We start from the raw sequence: 22,314 nt of genomic DNA on the forward strand, positions 1-22,314 counted from the left end.
CACCCTGTGAAGAGTTAACTCACAGTACTGAGTTGTGTCCTCCTGCTCCACTGATACCCACTTGGAAAGCCAGATTCCATGCTTGGGTGTAGGACTTCACCCAAGTTTGGCAGTGGTGGAAAAATACAGAAACTCAGGGTATATGGCTAATATCAGTCAATGGGGAGTATCTCCCCCTCACCCACAATGTCCCTGACTGGCCTCAGGGACAATGAGACAATGGTATAGAGGGGAACTGAGGTGGCACATAAGCTATGTTTGATATCTTAGCAAGCTAGCGTCCTTCCTTTCTGAAGTCATTTATGAAGATGATGGTACCTTCAGCTAGTGTATTTGAAGAATTTACTTTGATTAACAGTAACTTCCTTCTAACAAGGTTTTTTTTCCCACATTGTTAGAATAGTTTAGAGTATTGAATATTTAGAAACCTGCAACTACAACCTTTGGTTCGGAAACGAATTCTCTTGACTATTCTTACTGATAACACAAGCAGTCAGTTGACACATTTTTTGTAAGTTATAAGTATTATATACTGTATTCTTACAGTAAAGTAAGCTTGAGAAAATAAAATGTTAAAATCGTTTACATTTGCAGTATTTATTGAAAAATTCACGGAGAAGTGGACCTGTGCACTTCAAAACTGTATTGTTCAACGAACGGTTAACTGTAATTGCTAATGAAAAATTTTAAGTGAGTTTAGAAAGATTTGAAGATGAGAGAGAATCATATGTTAATAAATAAAAGATGTGGTTATTTCAGTGTGGGAGCAAATAGCAAGAAATACCAGGACAAGGAGGCCAAAAATGGTGGTTAAATAGTAACTATGGTATAGAAAATGAAGATCACACAAGAGGAAGGAGATTTATAATAATGACATTTGTAGAATTACAGAATGTCAGAGCTGAAGGAGGTTTAAGAAACAATTTAGTTCATTCCACTTCGTACAAGTGAAACTAAAGTGGCTGAAAGAAGTTAAGTGCCTTAATGCCAAACAACAGTTAGGATCAGATCCAAGATTTGAACTGAGGTCTTCAATTCCAGATGGTTGATCCACACACACTACTTTGTACCACAAAAGACCACATGTACTGTAAGAATGTTTCATACTTTTCCTGAAAAGCTTCTACAGAGTTGTTTTTACTATTTGGTGTGGTTTTTTTTTCAAGGCAATATTTGGTAAAATTAAAGGTATTTGTGTTTTGATTTCTTTTTAATGTTTCCAAATGCATTGGGTAGTAAAGCTTAGAGTGTCTCATGACTTTACATTGCCATTGTAGTGTCTATCAGGTAAAGGGCTTCAACAAGAAAATCAAACCATTTTAGTAGTGGAGGGTAGTGTTAATAGTTTAATAAAAGCATTTTAATGATTACTTTTGTCATAAACTTCCTTTCGAGACCACTATCTAATCCCACATCCCTAAAAGACTAAAAGTCCTAAAAGACTCCAGTGTTTGTCTTGGAGTCCAAACAATGTTTCTTGTATATGAACCTCCTGCCGTGCTCCTATAACCTATCAGATGTCAAAGGCACCCAGTCTGGGCCAAACAAAACAAAACAAAACAAAATGGTCCGCACCCCCTGCCTTGATTCAGGCTATCCTAGCCCTGCTCCTGGTCACCAGGCTTTGTGAGATGAGCTTGGGCTGCTTTTCAGAGACCGTGTCCAGGTGCCTTTGGGCAGTTCACAAATTGTGTGATCTTAGGAAATATCTCAACATTTTTGAAAGCAGATCCTTGTCTATCTTTCATCTTTGTGATTCTTGGATTACCTTTATGAAAATGGACATATCATAATTTTATCCTAAAGAGTTTGCATCTGATTAAAATACAGATAGATAGAATCTGATTTTTAAAAATACATCCAGTTCTGTATAAAGAAGCTAATTTTATTTTCTGGAGGACAGCCCCTGTGACAAAAGCATTGAGTTGATGGTCACAATATATTAAATAATTCTTTTTTTTTTTTAAATTAAAATTCATTGGGGTGACAGTTGTTAGTAAAGTTACACAGATTTTAGGTGTGCAATTCTATATCATATCATCTATAAATCCCATTGTGTGTTCACAAATAATTCTTTGTATTAGATGTTTTCTCATTCATTTAAGAGTCAGTTTCTGTAATGAAGATGTTACTTTGTCATTTATTTTGAATTAGTTAATGTATATTTGAAGAGATTGTTGGTAAAATCTGGCAGGTTTTCCTAAAAGTTACACTGTTTTTGGATTTTTGTGGTTGTAATGGGTTATTCCAAATGGTGTTAGAGAACAGACAGTTTCAGGGAAGGTAATAGGATGGAGGCCAGTATGTGAGCTGTTTCTATACCCTTATTCTTTCTTCCCTTAATGTATCACTTCCGCATGTGGGCTAATAATTAGGAAAATATGATAACATTAAAGCAATATTGTTTTTCATATCATTAATAGCTGTTAGCCCTTTATTATAACCACCAGAGATTTTGTGTTTTTAAGTAGTAAGTAATGGTATACATATTCTGTCCTGTGTGGTTGCACATGAGAACGTAAACAACTGTACACATATGCCATTAGATTGTTTTTTATTAAACACACAATTTTACTTTTAACCATAATAACTAACAGAGTTAGTGCTTGAAGTTTGCCATTTGCTTTCACATAGGTCATGGTACTTAATCCTGACTACAATTCTGTGAATAGGAATTATTATAAATATCATTTTGTGACTAATTTATGGCTTGCCCAGTGCCTCTTCCCTTCCCATTCTATACTCTTTCCTAGACTATTTTATCTGTGCTCATGGCTTCAGTTATCGTTTATAAAACTACTCACTATATCAAATTTATATAGCTAACCCTGAGTTCCAGATTTTTAAATCCAACGACCCTTTCAGCCTCTCCATTTGGATGTCTCAGAAACACCTCAAATTCAACAAATCCAAAACTGAACTCATGGCCTTCCCAGTCAGACCTGGTCTTCTTTTGGTGTTTTCTTTGTGTGGCTTTATCATCCATAATCCATTGTGCAAAACCGGAAACCTACTTCTTGCCCTTAATCTGTCTTTGCCCTATACCCAAAATGTCTTCTCAATTTTACTTCCTGCATAGTTCTCTGACTTGCCAACTTCTTTCGTCTCCACTGCCACCACTCCAGTCCAAGGTCTCCAGCATCGTCTCTGTACTCTACTCCAGTAGCCTCCTAACTGGTCACCTCCTATTGGGGCTTCTTGCCCACCCATAATCCATTCTCCACACAACAACCAGAATAATCATTGCAAAACACAGATCTCCAGATGTCCCTACCCATTCGCACCCTGCCTAAAACCCTAATGAGTTTTACTTTAGGAACTTCCCATTCTTCTTCAAATAAAGACCACATTTTTGCCATGGCTGGCAAGCACTTGTGGTCTAGTCCCTGCTTCCCTTCCATCCTCATCTTTTGCCCAGTTCCTCCAGCTCTCTGAGCTTAGTAATGTACCATATTCCCTCCTGCCACAGACCTTTGCACATGCTTCCCCTTTGTTTAGAATTGTTTTCTTGCTGCCTCTAACCTCTAACCTCCTACTGCATTTGATCTTAGCTTCTTTAGGGAAACCTTCCCCGAATCCTAGTCCACAACAGATCTTGTTTCCCTGCAGTACTCTCCCATATCATTTACTTTTCCTTACACACTTAGCACAGTTGTATGGTTGTAATTATCTGTGGGTATTTTAACATTTGTATTCGTCATTGTCACCAGACCATAAGCTCCATGGTATCAGGGACTGTGTCTGATTTTGTGTACTGTTATATCTTCATCATCTGGGATCATGCCCAGCACACAGTAGGCCCTCAATATGTTGTTTATGAATGAGTGTACAAATCAGTATTCTCTGAGCCACTTTCTGATTCTGATGGTCTATGATTCTATAAGGGACAGAGAAGTGTACCATTAGATAAGTATTGAATGAAGTATAATTGTTCACTATATGTATGAAATGGTGACAGTGTCTTTTGGTGACAGTGAAATGGTGAAAGTGATCCATGAGAGTGAGGCCTCCTAAAGATCTTTTGAAAGGCTTGTTGGTCTATAATATCCTTCCTAGGCTGTATCTCAGGGTGGCTTGAACAACCTTTTGATTCAGGAAATGGAGAGAAATGTGCAAAAAGAAGTGGCTATAGAAGTAATGGCACTCAGGTAGTAATAAGAATAGCAAACACACAGTTTTTGGATCCTAATACCTCTCTCTAATAAAAGGAACTAAAGATCCTTGGAGAAACGGCTGATTCTGGGACTCAGGCGGTACGTATACAATAAAATCTTGGAGCGTCTTGTAATGCAAGAAAGTAAGGAAGTGCTCAAAAGAAATATAATGGTAGGCTATGCCAAAGGGACACAAGAGCCAACTGAATGAGTTCTCAATGGACATAGCTAGAAGAATTTGAGTAACAAAATAAAGTGGTATTGTATCATAACCCAAAGCATACAATAAACATACATGAATCTATACTGACATAAATAAATGATTGAATATATTAATAAATGGGAGAGAATAGAAAAATCTATAACAAATAGATGGGGATGAACAGACAAATCTCCCATGCAAAATTCCAAAATAGCTTATGTAGCTACTTTGCCCTCAAGGAGGTAGAACACAAATCCCCAATCCTTAACTGTGCACCATGTATTGTGACTTCCTTTCAAAGGGTACAGCTTGAAAGGGGGTGGGGAAAGGAACTTTCTAGTAGAGAAACCTGACAAACACCCCATGTCAGGTGATGAAGATTGATGTCAACAGTGATAAATAATGTTTTCATAATATGCACCCTTGATATGATGTGATTAGAATGGTACTTTACGTCTCTGGTCTTCCTCCCAAAAGCCATAACCCCAATATAATCATGAGGAAGACTGAGGCAAATCACAACTGAGACATTCTACAAAATACCTGACCAGTATTCCTCAAAACTGTCAAAACCATAGAAAAAGGAAAATCTACCAGTCAATAGCCAAGAGGAAACTCAGAATACATAACTACAAAACGTAAAGTGATATCTTGGATGGGATCCTAGAACAGAAAATGGACATTAGGTTAAAACTAAGGAAATGTGAATCAAGTATGGATTTTAGTTAAAAATAATATATCAATGTTAGTTCATTAATTGTGACAAATGTGTCACACTAATGGAAGATGTTAGTAATAGGAGAAGAAATTGGGTGTGGGATGTATGTACTATCTTTGCAAATTTCTGTATCTCTAAAACTTCTAAATTTTTAAAAATTATTTGAATGTTTTTTTTAAAGGTGGCTAAATACATAAACTAATTAGGAGACAAAGGATGGGGAAGAGTTAAAGAAGACTCTGGAATTTCATGGTTAATGAAAAATAGTCAGTTTAGGATCTAATTGTTTGCTGTGTGGTTTTATTGCCCATTTGGGGTAGATGTCAGGAAAGTTTTTCTAAATTCAAGGAAAAAAGAAACATACTCTTTTCTCATCGGATACCACTCGGTGTAACTTCCCTGTAAATTTTTTTTTGTTTCTAGTGTTTTGGGTTTCTTTCACTTGAGCCAAAATGTTCTAAAAATGCAACCACTCCCTTTTTGGCACACTGCTGAAAATGAGAAGAAGCCATTTATATGGAAACTAGAATAGCTGGTATTCCAGACTAAGGTAATAAGCTTTGCATTAACAATTCATGGATGCAATTTTTGTGGAAGACATGGTTTATATTAATCTTTTACTGGTGTTTCTAAATTTGGTTTTTTAAAAACTCCATTCACTCAACTGAAGTTTATTGTGTCTTCATGTACAGGGTGATACGGTGGTCACAGGATCTGTGACTTGTACACTGATCCTGCCCACAGGGAGTTTATAGTTTAGTGCTGGAGACAAGATGTTTATAAGCAACTATGCCATGACGCAGAGAGTTATAACTTTCCAGTAGAGGTGTTGATAAAGTCCTACCCAAGATAAGTAGTGGAAGAGATTACTCCAAATTCCTTGGGAAGGCTTCATGAAGGAGGTAGTAGGTTGACTTGGTCTTAAGTAATTGCAGACTACTCTAAGTCAGGGGTTAGGTATTATTAATTGATGTACCTATAGCACAGAGGAGGTATTACATAACATTTGTTGAATGACTGAAGGATTTGTAAATGCAGGAATGGAGGAAGGAAAGACATTCTAATTGTATCTGTTGCTTCTTACAACATGGTATAAAACTAATGTCTGTGTCTATCTTTTTTTGCCTAGTTGATTCTTTTTTTTAAATTAAAGTTTATTGGGGTGACAATTGTTAATAAAGTTACATCGATTTCAGGTGTACAATTCTGTAATATATTATCTGTATCTAACATTGTGTGTTCACCACCCAGAGTCAGTTCTCTTTCCATCACCATATATTAGACCCCGTTTACCCTCTTCTAGAGCTCCCCTCCCCCCTTACCCTCTGGTAACCCCTAAACTATTGTCTATGTCTATGAGCTTTTGTTCCTTCATTTGTTTGTCTTGTTCTTTTGTTGTTTTCAGTTTTATATACTACATATCAGTGAAATCATATGGTTCTCTTTTTCTGTCTGACTTATTTTGCTTAGCATTATAATCTCAAGATCTATCCATATTGTCACAAATGATACTATTTCATCTTACCACCAAATAGTATTCCATTGTGTATGTATACCACAACTTCTTTATCAATTCATCTATCGAAGGACATTTTGGTTTCCATGTCTTGGCCACTATAAATAAAGCTGTAATGAACATTGGAGCATACATGCCCGTATGGATAAATGTTTTCAGATTTTTTGGGTAGATAACCAGGAGAGGGATTGCTGGGTCATATGGTAATTCTATCCGTAATTTTCTGAGGAACCTCCACACTGCCTTCCATAACGGCTGCACCAATCTGCATTCCCACCAACAGTGTATGAGGGTTACTTTTTCTCCACAGCCTCTCCAACACTTGTTACTATTTGTCTTGTTGATGATAGCCATTCTAACTGGGGTGAGGTGATATCTCATTGTGGTTTTTATTTGCATTTCTCTGATGTTAGTGATGTTGAGCATTTTTTCATGTGTCTATTTGCCATTTGCATGTCCTCTTTGGAGAAATGTCTCTTCAGGTCCTCTGCCCATTTTTCAATTGGGTTGTTTGTTTATTTTTGTTGTTGAATTGTACGAGTTCCTTGTATATTTTGGATATTAGCCCCTTATCAGAGGCGCTATTTGCAAAAATCTTCTCCCATTCGGTTGGCTGCCTCTTTATTTTGTCAATGTTTTCTTTTGCTGTGCAGAAGCTTTTTAGTTTGATATTGTCCCATTCATTTATTTTAGCTTTTACTTCCCTTGCTTTTGGAGTCAAATTCATAATATCTAGTTGATTCTTTAGTTGATTAATTAGTTAATTTGATTCTGTCATTTTCCGGTTCTATATCTCAGCAAATACATTATTTATAAATACATTATTTACAAAGGTTTTTACAGTGACTTTCTAATCAGTGGAATATGGAATGGAGGAGCAAAGCCAGTCCTTTATTCATTAAGAGTGCTCTATTTTTTTAGGAGCCCACTGTCCAGTTTGAGATTTATTCAGGACACTTGCACTTTTGTTTGCCTTTCTTCTTTGGGCAACTTTAAGACTTATGGACAGCTGTACCATATAGTGGTACAGATTCAGGGAGAAGCAGTTAAAACTTAGTCAAACAAGTCATCTTCTTAGCAGCTCTAGTCAGAAGTCTGATGAGGGTGGTTTAAAGTATATCTAAAATAAACTGCATATCATCTGTGGATTTCAGTTTCATTGGTTCCCTCCCTCATTTCTATGGATTATTAAAATGTGGCTGATAGCATATCTCAGCCATTTTTTTGGAGGGTTTCCCTGTCAATTGCATTATTGTAATTTGTTTACTTAAATGACCAAAGTTTTTAATCTACAGGCAATAGCAGTAATTCATGCTGCTTTCCCCCAAGAAATACTAAGTGCCTTAGCAGTGTATTTTAGGGATACAACAACAGTAAAAACTAGTAGAGATATAACACCAAAACAAGTGACAAAATAAAAAATAGGTATATTAGACTTCATCAAAATAAGAAACTTCTGTGCTGTAAATGATACCATTAAGAAAGTAAAAAGATAACCCACACGTTGGCAGAAAATATTTACAAATTATATAATTGATAAGGGATATAAATCTAGAAAATATAAAGAACTCTTACAACTCAATAATAAAAAGACAACGCAATAAAAATGGGCAAAGTAGTTGAATAGACGTTTCTCCAAGTAGGATATACAAATGGACAAAAAGCACATGAAAGGATAGATGCTCAACATCATTAGTTGTTTAGGGAAGTTAAAATCAAATCAAAGCCACAACGAGATACCACTTCACACCTACTAGGATGGTTATAATACAAAAAAAAAATAGACACTACAAGCCTTGTGGGGATATAGAAAAACTCAAACCCTCACACACTTTTGTTGAAAATATAAAATGGTGCAGTCACTTTGGAAATTAATCTGGCAGTTCCTGAAAAAGTTATATGTAGAGAGAGTTAACGTATGACCCAGTGATAGCACTCCTAGGTATATATCCAAGAGAAATGAAAACATGTCCACACGTAAACTTGTACACAAATGTTCATGGAAGCATTACTCATAATTGTCTAAAGGTGGAACTGACCCAAATGTCTGTCAACTGAGAATGGATAAATAAAATGTGGCATATTCCTATAATGGAATATTAAACGGCAATAAAAAAGAAAGTATCGATACATACTACAGCATGGATGAACCTTGAAAACATGCTGAGGCCACATATTGTACGATTTACATGAACTGTCCAGAATAGACAAATTCATAGAAATAGAAAGTAGATTAGTGATTGGCAGGGGCTGGTAGGGGTCGGGCGGTGGGTAGCAATTGGGAGGAATGGGAATTAACTGTTAATGGATATGGGGTTTCTTTTAGAAGAGACAAAAACGTTCTAAAATTAGATTGTGGTGATGGTTGCACAACCCTGTGAATACACTAAAAACTTTTTGATTTTACAATTAAAATGGTGAATTTTATAACATGTAAAGTATATCTCAAAAAGTTATCCTCACAGTAAAGATGGTACTACACGCTAGACACCTACAGCAAAATCTGAATAAATGATCTTAAGAATGGTTCCAACTGATAACTGGTGTGGAAAAGTTACAGGGTAATATTTTCTTGGGCTACGTGGATGCTGTAGTTCTTGATATTTTAGAATCAAGAGGAGTTGAACTTGGCTAACCTTAACACAACTTCCAGATGTATTAAGTTTATACATTGTGTTATTTCCAAGAGTGTACAAACACTGAAAATGTGGAAAGGTTAGGAACTGCTTAGAAAAATTCTAGTGACCATTGCTATTCTTAGAAAAGTAATTACACCAACATTGTATTTCAGTTCCAGAGCCAACAGAATCTATGTTAGCGTAAGCTAACAAACACCAGGAAAGCTGCTAGGAAGGAAAATTGAATTAATATTAACCTTTTGAGCCAGTACTTTTATGTGTGGCCCATTGTGCTTTTCTGTTTGTCTTGAATTGGCTTTGGTAATTAGATGTTGAATTACCCTTAACGAAATAGATGGAAATGTATACTATATGGAAATGTCCTTGGGACAGTAAAGTTTTTAATGCATTTTCCATCATTTGTCTTCAAAAAATATTTTTGCTGAATGTGTGATTTGTCTACTTCCATTCTTAATTTAATGTATTAGTACATTTGTAATTATTTGTTACTTTCTTCCCTTTTTATTTTCTTTGACTTCTCTCCTACTTGGTCTGTGTTCAGAACTAAATTAAAGATACCAAATATTTTCCTTTGGGGGAACATTTAAGAAGGGAAGAATAAGATAGCTCCCTCTTTTATTCAATGAAAGAACCCCTTCATCCATTCAGGAATTATTTATTGAGTGCCTACTCTGTGCAAAGCATTATGCCAAGTGTTGGGTGTTTCTGAAATAATGAAGGAGATCACTGCAGTGCTGAGCCCTGAAGTACAATTTAATGTAACATTACAATGCTATGAATAATGATAGTAGCAAAGAGACTCTACTGTTGCAGGTAAGAATAGAATAATTCCATTGAAAACTCTGTGACAGAGTGACAAATGGCAACAGACCTTGTTCAAGCCCTGATCATGAGCTGAAGAATGACTGTATCTCCCAGTGGTGAGAGAGTAGTGCGTTGACCTGATGTTAAAGCCAGATGTTCTTATATTCAGGATATAACAGCATTGTATTCACATATCAAAGAGTGTGGGTGAAAAAGACTACATTTCTCCTTCCTACTCTTCTCCTTCTGTCCTTTTCTTGCATTCTGGTTGCCTTTTCTAACCATTCCTGTCTGCATTTTTTTCTCCTTTTAATATTGCTGGTCTACTGAAAAATAGTTTTTATTATTATTTTTATTATCACTGATATTTCTTAACACATCGTTCAGTCTTCCATGTTGAGCTTAAAGGACATATATGCATGTATATACAAATATGTACATAGACATAGTGAGCTTTTAATTCCACTTTCCCATTCTCTTTTGCCATTTTAAATTGTTTTAACTATGGCTGATGTGGGTTGAACAGCCTTCTGGTATGAATCATTTAAGCGTAGTCAGAATACAAGATACACCAAAGGGGGAAGTGAATCTGTCATAACTTATTAGCCATTTCTCTGTGTTAGAAAAGACAGTGTGACAGGAAAATGAGTCCTTGCCATAAATACCATATCTAAAAATCTAAGGTTAACTTGAAAAATATCTCGGAGAAATGATGGAATTTGCTAATTATTCAATAATGCCACTTGTAATCATTTTGGAGGAGAATGAATGATTTCCGGACACATCTGACTAAGTAATCTGGGAGAGACTGAACTCTTCCTAATAGAATTTTGTAAATAGTCGGGTCAGACTACTCTTTAAACTGGATTAGATATTAGGCTATGTTTTCCCCCACTAACCAGTGACTGTAGGCTTGGGAGAAAAGTCAGATTAGTTCTAAACAAAAAAATTTTATGTTTCTTTCCAAATCTGAGTTGTAGTATTAAAGTATGTGTCACATTTATATTTAGAAGGCAGTCAAAGGAAGTATAGTCATCAAAGGAGCTTGAGGCAGGACATTTAGAAAGGTGGGCAATGAACAGAGGGCAAGTACTATTGGGAAGCAAAGGGAGCGCGAGTTGTTTTTATTTTTAAACTGTAATCATCAGTATTGAATGATACCTAATAGGGAGAATGATGATTGACGCATGCCTGTTAGCTTAACAACAAAGAGGTCATTAGTGGCCTTTGACAGAATCTTTTAGTGACCCAGTGGGGCAGGGGTCCCTTAAAACAGAAGTGTGAATGGAAGAGTCAGGAAGGAGATAAAGTTGCTGCCCAGCACGGCTTCTGCCACCATGGTACTAGAAGTCCATGCATAAAACAAAACATACAAACCAAAAAGTATAAGGCTTAGAATGAAACAAATGTAATGTCATTACTTACAGATGATATGATTTGTGTTTTCTTCTAGAAAAGTCCAAGAGAATCTACAAACTACTGGGTACAAGAATGTGTAAAAAGCAGAATTTGGTTTTTGTTCTACATGCTTGAGATGTATTCTCTTGTTCAATCTTCTTAACGACTATGATGAAGCATGATGACCATCCCCATTTTACTGATGAGGAAATTGTGGTTAAGGAACAGAGTGGTTAAGTCACTAGCACGTCACACAGCCACGTGGCTACAGGGATTTGAGCCCAGGCAACCCACTGTAAAGTCCCACACACTTAACCACTGCTGTCCATTATCTTCAAAGACAGGACAGAGTAATTTAGAAGGGACACAGCATACACGCCCGGGGTTTGGTTTTGGTTTTGGTTTTCATTTAAGGTGTCGGAGTGAATGGGAAAGAGTGGGACTGAATAATGGAAACTTAGTTCTGGAGGAGACAGAACGATGAGTTTAGTCTTGGTTAGGAGAAAGGACCCCTCTTCCTCTGATACTAGTTCAGGAGAAAGAACCCTTCTTCCTCTGACACTGTGATCTGACACAAACCACAGAGCGTGGAGTAAGGCATTTTTAGTGTTGTTCTAATCCTGTTGACAAGTGCTCTCTGACTGCCTGTTATAAGCAATGCTGTGTTAGGAGCGATTCCTTTAATTTTTGTGACATGTGATGCAGTTTCTCTGGCCAGAGGCTTCTCTTAGGTCAGCATACATTTCTCACTTAGTTCATCCAAGCGATGCTTTCAGAGAGGGGTTCCTATGGGGAAGGTCTGTCAGGAACATGCAGACGACTTTTTTGAGTCACCCTGTTTCATTGGCTTTAGGACAGAATAAAGGCCTCTCAGCTGATGAATGAAAAGCACCTGAATGACATCACTTTCTTGAGATGCCTCAGAGTAGCACAGGGCTGCACACGTGTTATGATATATAAACAGAAAAGAAAGATTTTTGAAATTAGTTTCAGCGTTGTTCAGTTGGCAGTAGGTTCAAAGAAAAACATAGTCAGGCATGAACCTCTAACGAGGGAAGCATCCACATAATTACATATCACTGACAGTGCAGATCCAAAAGTGTGTCCAAATTCTGTTACTTCTGTAGTACACTAACAACACTAATAGGCAGATAATAATCAACAGACATTCTTTGGACAAAATCAAGTATTCTTTAGGAGGTAAACGCATTTTGACACCTTCAATCAAATGCCAGAAGAATTTGGCAATAGACATTCTAGCAAAAGCCAAAGTCCCAGCCAGCCAGGATTCTGTGTGCTTGGCTCCCAGCCAGTCAGTCCCATGCGAAGTCTGAGGGGTTGCTTTACACCATCAGCGTAGCACTTGGGATAATGCTCCAGATGTATAAATGTTCAAAATTTGAACTCAGACCAAGCCTAAGTGGTATACAACCTGTGCCAGAATTGATTTCATTAGCCTAGTGATTGTAGATGTTTTAAGAATCTCTATGGCCTTTTGTCAGAATGACATGGCAAGACAACAAAAATGTAAAGCCACAGATTTATGTAGAGGTCCTCCTGGTATGGATGGCATATAACTGGCAGTCCAGAGTCAACTGCAATAACGTGGTTGCCGGCTCTTTGGGGCTTGGACTGAAGTCTGAACCTGTTGTGTAAGTTGGGAGGAATTCAGCAATTCTAGGTGTAGGACAAGGTCTTCAGCAAATATGGAACTATGGAAATACGAGGAGGATTCTAACGAGAATTAATAGTATTTGGATAAGCCAATGGAAATGGGGACTCGAGGAGTAAGCCACACTCAGTGTTTCAGGGAATCAGCTTCAGGGCCTGGAAAGCCAAGAGAGGGCATAGATACAGAGAGGGACAAGGTGGAAATACAGTTCTCTAACATGGGTACAGGGAAAATAGACTCGTGGTGACAATAAGCAGTTGCTAGGTGAGAGCTAGACTGAGCCTGATACAGAACTCATCGGAATTGGACTAGGGCTTCTTAAATCCCCACTCCCCCCTCCCCAGCCTCTGAATTTCAGACTGTCCCAAAGACTGGAGAAAGAGCGAAATCTGGAAGTAGCTAAAGTCACTGATGATCCGGTGTGGAGGTTCGGGCAGGGATGGAGGGGCAGGGAACGAGGCAAGCCCTACCTCTCCTTGCCCCAAACAGTACTAAATATAGGGGGAAATATTTTCCAGCGATAGATAGGCACCTAAGCCCAGGTACTCCCAAAGGTGTGTGGAAGGGAACTTTGCTTTCTCTCTATAACCCCTTACTGCAAAATTAACTGCGACAGAAACAGGTGCTAATGCAGGTGGCAGAGAGGAATTTCACTCAGTTTACCAGTCTTAGAAGTCTGTGAACTCGAGTGTAGTCCAAGTGGGCCTTCAAGGAAAATGCACAAACATTATTTGGTCAGGGTAACAAAGCATGTGAGTAACCAGTCAAATAATTCTAACTAGAAGGTCTGAAAAAATAAATTGCCTTGCTGAAAAGGCAGGGTTGAGTGAACAGTAGTCATCCCTGCATGATCAGTGACCTTTTAAGCTTTTGTTGTGGTAAAATTATATCACTGTACTTTTTCAGTAGACCAGATTCAATTAGACACCTGCCTGAAGAGTATATTTTTCACTGACTTTTGATTATTAAAATCAAGACCTTTTTCATGCCGAGACTATTGCCAAGGAAACATGAGTTACCATGTCAAGTCCACAGCCTGACTAAATTCCAGAACCACGTGTGACCAGGCAAACTCCTGGGATATTTCTGACTGCCAATATTAGATATGCTATGTCTATGGCCTATTTTTTCCCCCTGTATTAGTGCTGCATGGGAAAATCTATACTGTAGGTCAAATATGTAAGAATGAATCATAATCACCATTTATTGAACACTTAGTAGATACCAGACACTGTGCTAAGCCCCAAATACGAATGATCTTATTTAATTCTTACAAATCTTTAGAGACAAACTGTTTTCTCCCATGTTATATGGGAAGCACGTCTTAGAGAAATTAAATAACTTGCTCAAAATCACCCAGTTACTATCTGAGTCAGAATTTGAACTCAAGGAATTTGACTGCAATACCTGTGATTTTTATCATTGTATTCTGTTGCCTTTTCTGTTTTCACTTTTGAAATTAACTCAGAACTAAAATTATTTTTTAAATATTAGAGTTGTTTACTTGTATAGTTTTCAGAGAGAAAAATCTTACAAAGTAAATGGAAGTAATGGGGTAATGAAAGCCTTGATTATACACAATGCAAATTATAATATATGAAAATATTAAGCATAAAGCTCACTCATGCCATATTAAAAAAGAGGCTTGTATAAGAACTGTCATTTGTCATATTTATTGAGACTCCTCTTAAAAGAAAATTTATCTTTTACCATCAGTTTGAAAAGCTTTAACGATCGATTTCTGACCTGCTGGAATGTTAAAAAGTCTATAGGGACCTGGTCAGTGTATGGCCTGCTTCTGGCCATATAATCTATAGAATGGGGGCAGAGTAATCAAATCATTTGGGGGGAAAAAACAAAAAACAAAAGAAGATGTCCATGTCTTTAGTTTCTCTAATGTCTTTGTAACATTCAGATAAAGTTAAGGCAGATGAAGGTATAAGGTGACAGCGAAGTACCGTAGAAATAGCCACCAAACACCAGAGTATATGAAATAGAACAAAAGAGTAATTAACGTTAATCAATTTTGTTTTCATATTTTCATACAGAAATGATGTAATAGCTGCTGTGTCCACTTTTTTTCCCTGTGGAAGAGGGGCCTGGGGCAGAACTTTATATTCTTGCTCATTTCAACCTTCATTGTCACTGTCTAGTATCATCGCTTTCGTCAGCCAAGGCTGAGAGCTGAGCTCCCAGCCCCCGCCCACCAGGCAGGCAGGAGCCCACAGTCCCCTCACAAGGGCTGTGGAGCATGTGGGTGTTTAATGACTCTGCCAGGACTTCTGATTAGGACACTCAGTCAAACTAACAGCCCTCCTGCATGCTTCAGAGCTTCTCCTTCCTTCACTTATCCTGGCCTCTTTCAGGAAACTTGTAATAATGCTTCATCAGAACCTTTCAAGTAACCTGCTAGAGTAAGAACTTTTTACCAATTTAACAGAGAATAGATTTCTTCTCCCTATTTCATTCTAGGCCGTTTTCCACTCGGGCACCTGTCTCAGATTTTGCATTCCTTTGTTCAGTATCCCTCATTCAGTGCTTCCCTCCACCTCCCTTCCATGTAACCTCAAGTGTCCATGTGACAGACTGCAGAATCTCCCTTGGATTCTCCACGAGTCAAACCATGCTAGCCTTTGGTCAGCCTCCTCCTTCATCTTCCATTTTTTGGGGAATGGAGTGGGATCTGTGGTGTCACTGAGCTTTGCTAACTGGCAGAGTTGCCTGTGATTATAGCATTTCACTAGGAAGATTTAGAAAATGAATACATGCTTGCTTTTTCCCAGCGTAAGGTTTTGTTATCACAAAGCTTGAGAATGAAGCTTACAGGGAGCTAGAAATTTCACTGAGCCAATCCTTGTTTGCTTGATTCATCCAGGGCTTTGAGGTCACTAACACATTAAGCATTTCCGTAAAGTAGTGCCAAATTATATATCATAAATCATAGCACTAACACTGGATGTTTTCAGGTGTACCTTATACTGTTGCTCAAGGAGAAGTAAATGTCAAAATAAACAAACAGTAGACACAGAATGAGGTGGCTTTGTGATAATTCTTCATATCTTGTGTTTGGGGGTAGGATTTTGTTATGCAAATCATCTTATGGCACCAATTTCCCTGGTCCCACTCCCCTAGCTCCCCCAGTTCAGCAAAAATTAATTTCATTTAATAAATCAGTGTTATAATGATCACGCATGTTCATTCTCATTTAGTCTAAAACTGTTCCAGGAATTCTGTTTGGGAAGTACACACTTAAACATCAGCTATGAACTTTTTTTGTTTCCCATGTTCAAGTCTCCCTGAGAGATCGGGCCACCAAAGCAGAGTATTTCATGACTCATTCATCCATTTATTCATTCATTACAAGAAACATTAGAGGCTATAGTATGAAAAAATGAATTAAGACGTAGTCCATGCTCTTGAAGAATTTATAATCCCGAGGAGGCTTTTCATTCATTAATTCGTTCCCCACTTACTGAACATGTCCTTTAGGTGTTCTCCCTTGCAGAATGCTCTGGCTACGCATCTGAATTACCTGTGGAGCTTTTAGAAATTAGTATTGCTCAGGCCTCACCCAGACCCACTGAATTAGAATCTCCAGGCATCTGTTCTATTTTAAAACTCACATGATTCTGATGTATATATCTTGAGAAGCACAGTTTATTGTGGAAGGCACAGTGTTTCAGTCAGCACACATCTGCACCTCAATCCTTTATAACTTTGATTTTCATTTACCATAGTTTCTCTGTCATTCCCTGTGATGTTCTGTTTACGGATCCTATCCACTGCAATGCCTATATGTTCAGTGTCTCCACCTGAAGTTATCTTGAGACAGGTAAGATCAAGTTGCCACTAACTGCCAAAGTTAGTTAATTGGTTCAGACATCACCCATTCTGGTTCCATAATACTTACTGTTTTCCTATTGTGACTGCAAGGTTGAAATCCTGCACAGCTATTCATATTTAATCAGGGAACCAAATGTAAGTTAAATATGGTGTCAGGAGCCATTTCATAAAAATTACAAGCTTGTTTTAGGAGACAAGTGGGCACAGTGTTGGCTGTGTACCAAAAAGAAACTGGCATGGTCTTCTTAGTTCAATCTGCCTGGTACCTCTATGATAGCCTTACCAGTTGATAATTTCCTCTCATTTACGGTCTCTCACTGATTCCTTCATACAGTGAATATTTACTGAATACCTACTTATATCAGGCACTGTATTGGGGCTGCAGATTTAGTGATGCACCAAAAAGAAGTGGTTCAGTCGATTTCTTTGAGCCTTCCACAGAGAAAATGTAGTTTATTTTGACAGTGTCTTAATGGCCTTCCGCCTGAGCTCCTACCCACTCATTAGCAGGGGAGACAAATTACCTAAATAACCAATTTGCGCAATAATTCAAACATTCCCTTGAGATCATGTCATAAGTGATGGTGTCATAAGTGAGGGCCAGTCTGCCTGTGGGTCTCAGGGGCAGTGTCCTTCATCCACCCGAGTGCTCATTGCTCTACTGGCATTTATGGCTGAAATTTATGACTGTAGGCTGCTTGATCAGAACACAGTAGCCCTGAGCTGACGGGGCCTCCCCTTGGCTTCTACTACTTGCCCACCCCTGAGTCTCTGCTGCATCTGCCGTCCACTTCACCCCCTTGAAATCTCTGTGTCCGTGCCTTACAGGAACTATGGGAGCTCAGGAAAACTAAACCTCAGGCTCCTCTCTGCCAGCTCTGCTATGACACTGACTCACTGTACCCCACGTTGTGGTGGAGGCCACCTGGGAGTTGATCCTGTCCCCAAGTTCCACACAGATACGAAGAGAGCACAGGCACTGAGCCTTTGGTTTCATCCTCATTTAACACACCGATGTCTCTCCAGGCTGAGGATGTTAAGGCTGCTTTGTTGCTCTTCCTCCCTCCCCCCAGAGTCTGGAAGGACTAGGCTTTTTCTTACACTATATCCTCCTCCTTCCATATAGACCTAGTGTGGCGTAACAGCTGAATGGAATATCTTCTATACACTCCCTTTTGTGTAGGCTTGTTGTCTGATAGAACAAAGGGAGAAATAAAGGATTTTGGAAAATCTTCTTTTAAGACATAACAAGGTGATTGTCATAGATTATATTGTTTGCAATTGTTCCTTCTGCTTTCCTGTTGCCATGTGACTTGCAGCCCCTCCTATGAGAGGAGGACACCTTCTTGCCACATTGATGTGGGCTTTAGACATGTGGCTTCCTCTGGCCAATAACTTGTTAAATGGATGTGATATAGGCCTCATCTGAGCAGAAGCACTGAGAGTCAGTGCAGGTTTCCAACCAGCCCTCTTGCTCGATTGCTTCTGCCATGAGAGTGGCATGATGAAAATCAGGACTTCTTCAGCCTGGGTCAGAGAATTAAGACATGTGAAGCAGCAGGCAAGCTGACACTGATCTGCAGCCAAACTGTAATGTAAGAAGTACAATTTTGTTACTATAAACCCCTGAGATTTGGGATTATTTGTTACTGCAGCAAAGTTCCATAATGTTTTGCATATCAAAAGCCAAATGTCACTTCCATCTATTTATATTCCTTCTCTAATAAATCATAATCTCTCCCTAAGCAGATGGATGCCTTAAGCCAGATAGGGTGAAGGTTATGCATTCAGAAAGGCAAAAGAACAAGCATCTTAATTCTTTTCAAAAGATGGCCATGTTACATAAAGAGAGGCACGTCATATGGAGAATAATTTAAACTGAATTTTGATTTTGTTTTTGTGTGTGTTTGCCTTTTGGTTTTGGTTTGTTTTTTCCTCTGAAAGAAAGACATAATCATCATTTTATAAATAAATGGTAGTGTATGCTATGCCTACAGTGCATGCAGGTGAAAACTAGAAAGTGGTTATTGAAGGATAAAACCTTAACCATTTTGAGGTTATGTTATTGTTCTAGAGACATGCTATAGAGAAGAAGGCACTAACCTCGTTCAGGGGCAGATAAATTCTGGGTCGTGATCCCAGAGCCACGGTCCCCAGCCTGTGGCCAACTAGAGGGTCCCTTCTGTCCTGATTTGTGTGGATGCAGGTGATTTAGCTCACATTCTGACAACACCAGGGATTCTTCTTGCTATTTTTCATTCTGTTGTGTTTTAGGAATTTGCAAGCCTGTAATGCTAATTTAGTGGTGAGTACACCTACTGTTTATTTATTCATGCCAGAGGCAAACAAAAGAGAACTGTTGGTCCCATACTGATCATTTTAGCTACATCTGTGCACACATGGTAATCAGCACAAGCAGATAAACTTTGGAAAAAGTAGGAAAATGTAGTAGTAGCCTTTTCCTTTAGAAATGCTTAGAATTCCACTGTATTCCAGTGATTGGAATTTCTCTGCTGCTATGGTTCATTTCTGGTTTTGTATACAGAACTGCCTACCATTTTCTGTTTGAGAAAAAGCATTTCACTGTGCTCAGACCTAGGATTTTCTAGGAAAAAACTAACTGTCCTAACTTCAGATTATCTGTTGTGACAAACAGAGTTTTCAGCTAGATCTGAAAATAGATTCGTAGGTCAGTTCTCTCATGAGTAAATAAATTATACTTTTAAGAACACAATAATGTGGGATGGCCGGTTAGCTCAGCTGGTTAGAGCGCGGTGCTCTTAACAAGGGCACCCGTTTGATTCCCACATGAGCCACTGTGAGCTGTGCCCTCCACAACTAGATTGAAACAACTACTTGACTTGGAGCTGATGGGTCCTGGAAAAACTTAAAAGTTTGAAATAAAAAGGGAACACAATGTAAGGCCTAATCATTTATAAAGTAATTGAACATGTGCTATAAATTTGGAAAGAAAAAAAGCTAGGTAGAACATGAAAACTATAGTAATGGATATTCTGGTTTATTCTAGGACAGTCAAATGCTGTTTTAAATTATAAGAAGATAAAAAGTAGATAATAAGTGAGCACACTTTGTTCAAGACAAAACATACTGAATGGAATTTGCTTTATTCAAAGGGGAAAAGAAGAAAAGAATTAGGCTGACAATGATTGCCTGTGCCTATATAAGCAAAATGAGAAAAAGCTGTACTTTTTCTGGGTCAGATTTCAGAACTGATCCTGTTTAAGAAAGAAAACTATACCTTGCCAATCCTCAGAAAGACAGTAAATGAGCAGCCTTCAAACCTGGCTCTGCAGGGTAGCAGACCCCTTGCCTGTTACTCATTTAGCATATATCTATTTGCTTGCTGTATGCCAGTCATGTGCTATTTCCTGTTTTCCTAACATACCTTTCTCTGGGTATCTTCCGCTGATGCTTGTATACCAAATTTTATTCCAAAGCGATTGGAATAAAATTCCATATGTATTCTATATATACTCAGAATACTAATTAAGTCACGAGTTAGCCTTTTAGTACATAGAATATGTGCACTGATAACCTGAAAATCTTCTGATAACCTGAAAAATGAATGTTCACTTCCTGAGTCTGACTTATTCAGTTGTTCCCATACTTTGGCAGACTGAAGATATAATTTCGATGCCTCTGTTTTGTTTGCTAGAATGTCTTTCTCCTTCATTTCAATCTTCCTGCAAGCTCCTTTCAAATACCATTTCCTCTGTGAAGTCTCCCTCATGCTCCCCTGGCCCCCAACTGGACATTACCACTCTCATTTCTACATTCCGATAGCACTGAATTATTATTTTTCTTATAGAGTTTGTGCTATTTTGCTCTATATTGTAGTTATTTGTATGTACTGTGTGTCTCTTCTAATAATGATGATGGTGATTGCAGCTACCATATGTTGAGACCTTTCTGTTTGCCTGCCCCTGGGCTAAACACTTTATATCTCACAATAACTCTGAGAGTTAAGTTTTGTTATTCTACTTCTACAGATGAGGAAATTGAGGCTAAAAGAGCTTAAACAAGGTGGGCCAAGGTCACAGAGCTAAATATAGTAAAGTTTGGATTCAAAACCAAATCTGTTCAAATCCAGCACAAATGCCTTTAATCACCCGTCTATTATTCAGTTACGAATTTCGTCAGGTTGTGAGTGAGGGGGAATGGAAGAAACTCAAATTTACTGAGTAGCTAATCTGTGCCTGACACTTAAAGCTTTCAGGTATATTATTTATCATATGAGGTAATGTTATCATTTCTGTTTTACAGATGATTATAGTTCACTATAAATAAAGTTAAAAAGGCAAGTAATAGACTTTGAGAAGATATTTGTAGTACATGTAACTGGCAAAGGATTGAGAGCCAGAATGTAATCAATAAGGAAAAGACCGGTTTCCTAATTAAAAAAAAAAAAAAAAATGAGCAAAAGATATGAAGTTTACTGAAGGGAAACCTGTAATAAGAAAAACACATGAAATGATATACTCAATCTCTTTAATAATTAGGGAAATATAAGTTAAAACATTGAGATACCATTTCATGCCCGTAGTGTTGGCAAAAATTAAAATGCCTGACATCTAGTGTTGATAAATGAGAACGCTCCTATAGTGTTGGGTACAAAAGATAATGATACACCACTCTAGAGAGCAAATTTGGGATTCAAAGATTATCATACCCTATGACCAGCCACCCCACTTATAGATCTGTGCTCTAGAGTTAATTCTCCCAGGAGGCAGGCTCAGTGCCAGTATTATTTAGGGAATGAATAAGTTGTGGTGTTTTCATACAGTTGAAAATCCTGAGTTAAAACAAATGATCTGCCAGACATCTGTTATTTTTTTCCGTAATCTTCTCTATGATTGAAATATTTAATAACTTAAAATAAAAGATGAAACAAAACCTAGATTCTAGACCATGTTTTGTATATTGTAACACTTAAATGTTCATTCAATTACACGTTCACGTGCACAATGGTAATAGCAGTCACAATGTACTGAATGTTTACTTATTGCTAGGTGCTGTATATACTTCATATTCTTTTCTTCTTTTCCCCACAACAACCCTGCAAGACACTCATCGTTAGACCACCTAGTATAGGCATACCTCGGAGATCCTGCAGGTTTGGTTCCAGACCCCCACAATAAAGCAAGTAGTGCAATAAAGCAAGTCATAATCTTTTTGCTGGTGGAGGGTCTTGCCTTACACCTGCGAAGTGGAATGAAGAGAAGTGCAGTAAAATGAAGTAGGCCTGTAAGTGAGGAAAATGAGGCTCAGGGAGGTAAAGTATGTCGTCTTGATATCATGCTGATTCTCAGAAATCCACTAAGTATTACCTTGGTGTCTTGAAAGCATT

At 38.0% G+C, this 22,314-nt stretch overlaps 1 protein-coding gene across 7 annotated transcripts in view; it reads left to right on the forward strand.

The window, feature by feature from the left end:
• FRMD5 (FERM domain containing 5) overlaps nt 1–22,314 on the forward strand; it is a 271,287-nt gene that overhangs the window by 128,706 nt on the left and 120,267 nt on the right. The gene's annotated exons all lie outside the window — the stretch shown is intronic.

This window comes from Rhinolophus ferrumequinum, chromosome 6 (assembly GCF_004115265.2).
Source record: "Rhinolophus ferrumequinum isolate MPI-CBG mRhiFer1 chromosome 6, mRhiFer1_v1.p, whole genome shotgun sequence".
In the NCBI taxonomy this organism is placed as follows: domain Eukaryota; kingdom Metazoa; phylum Chordata; class Mammalia; order Chiroptera; family Rhinolophidae; genus Rhinolophus; species Rhinolophus ferrumequinum.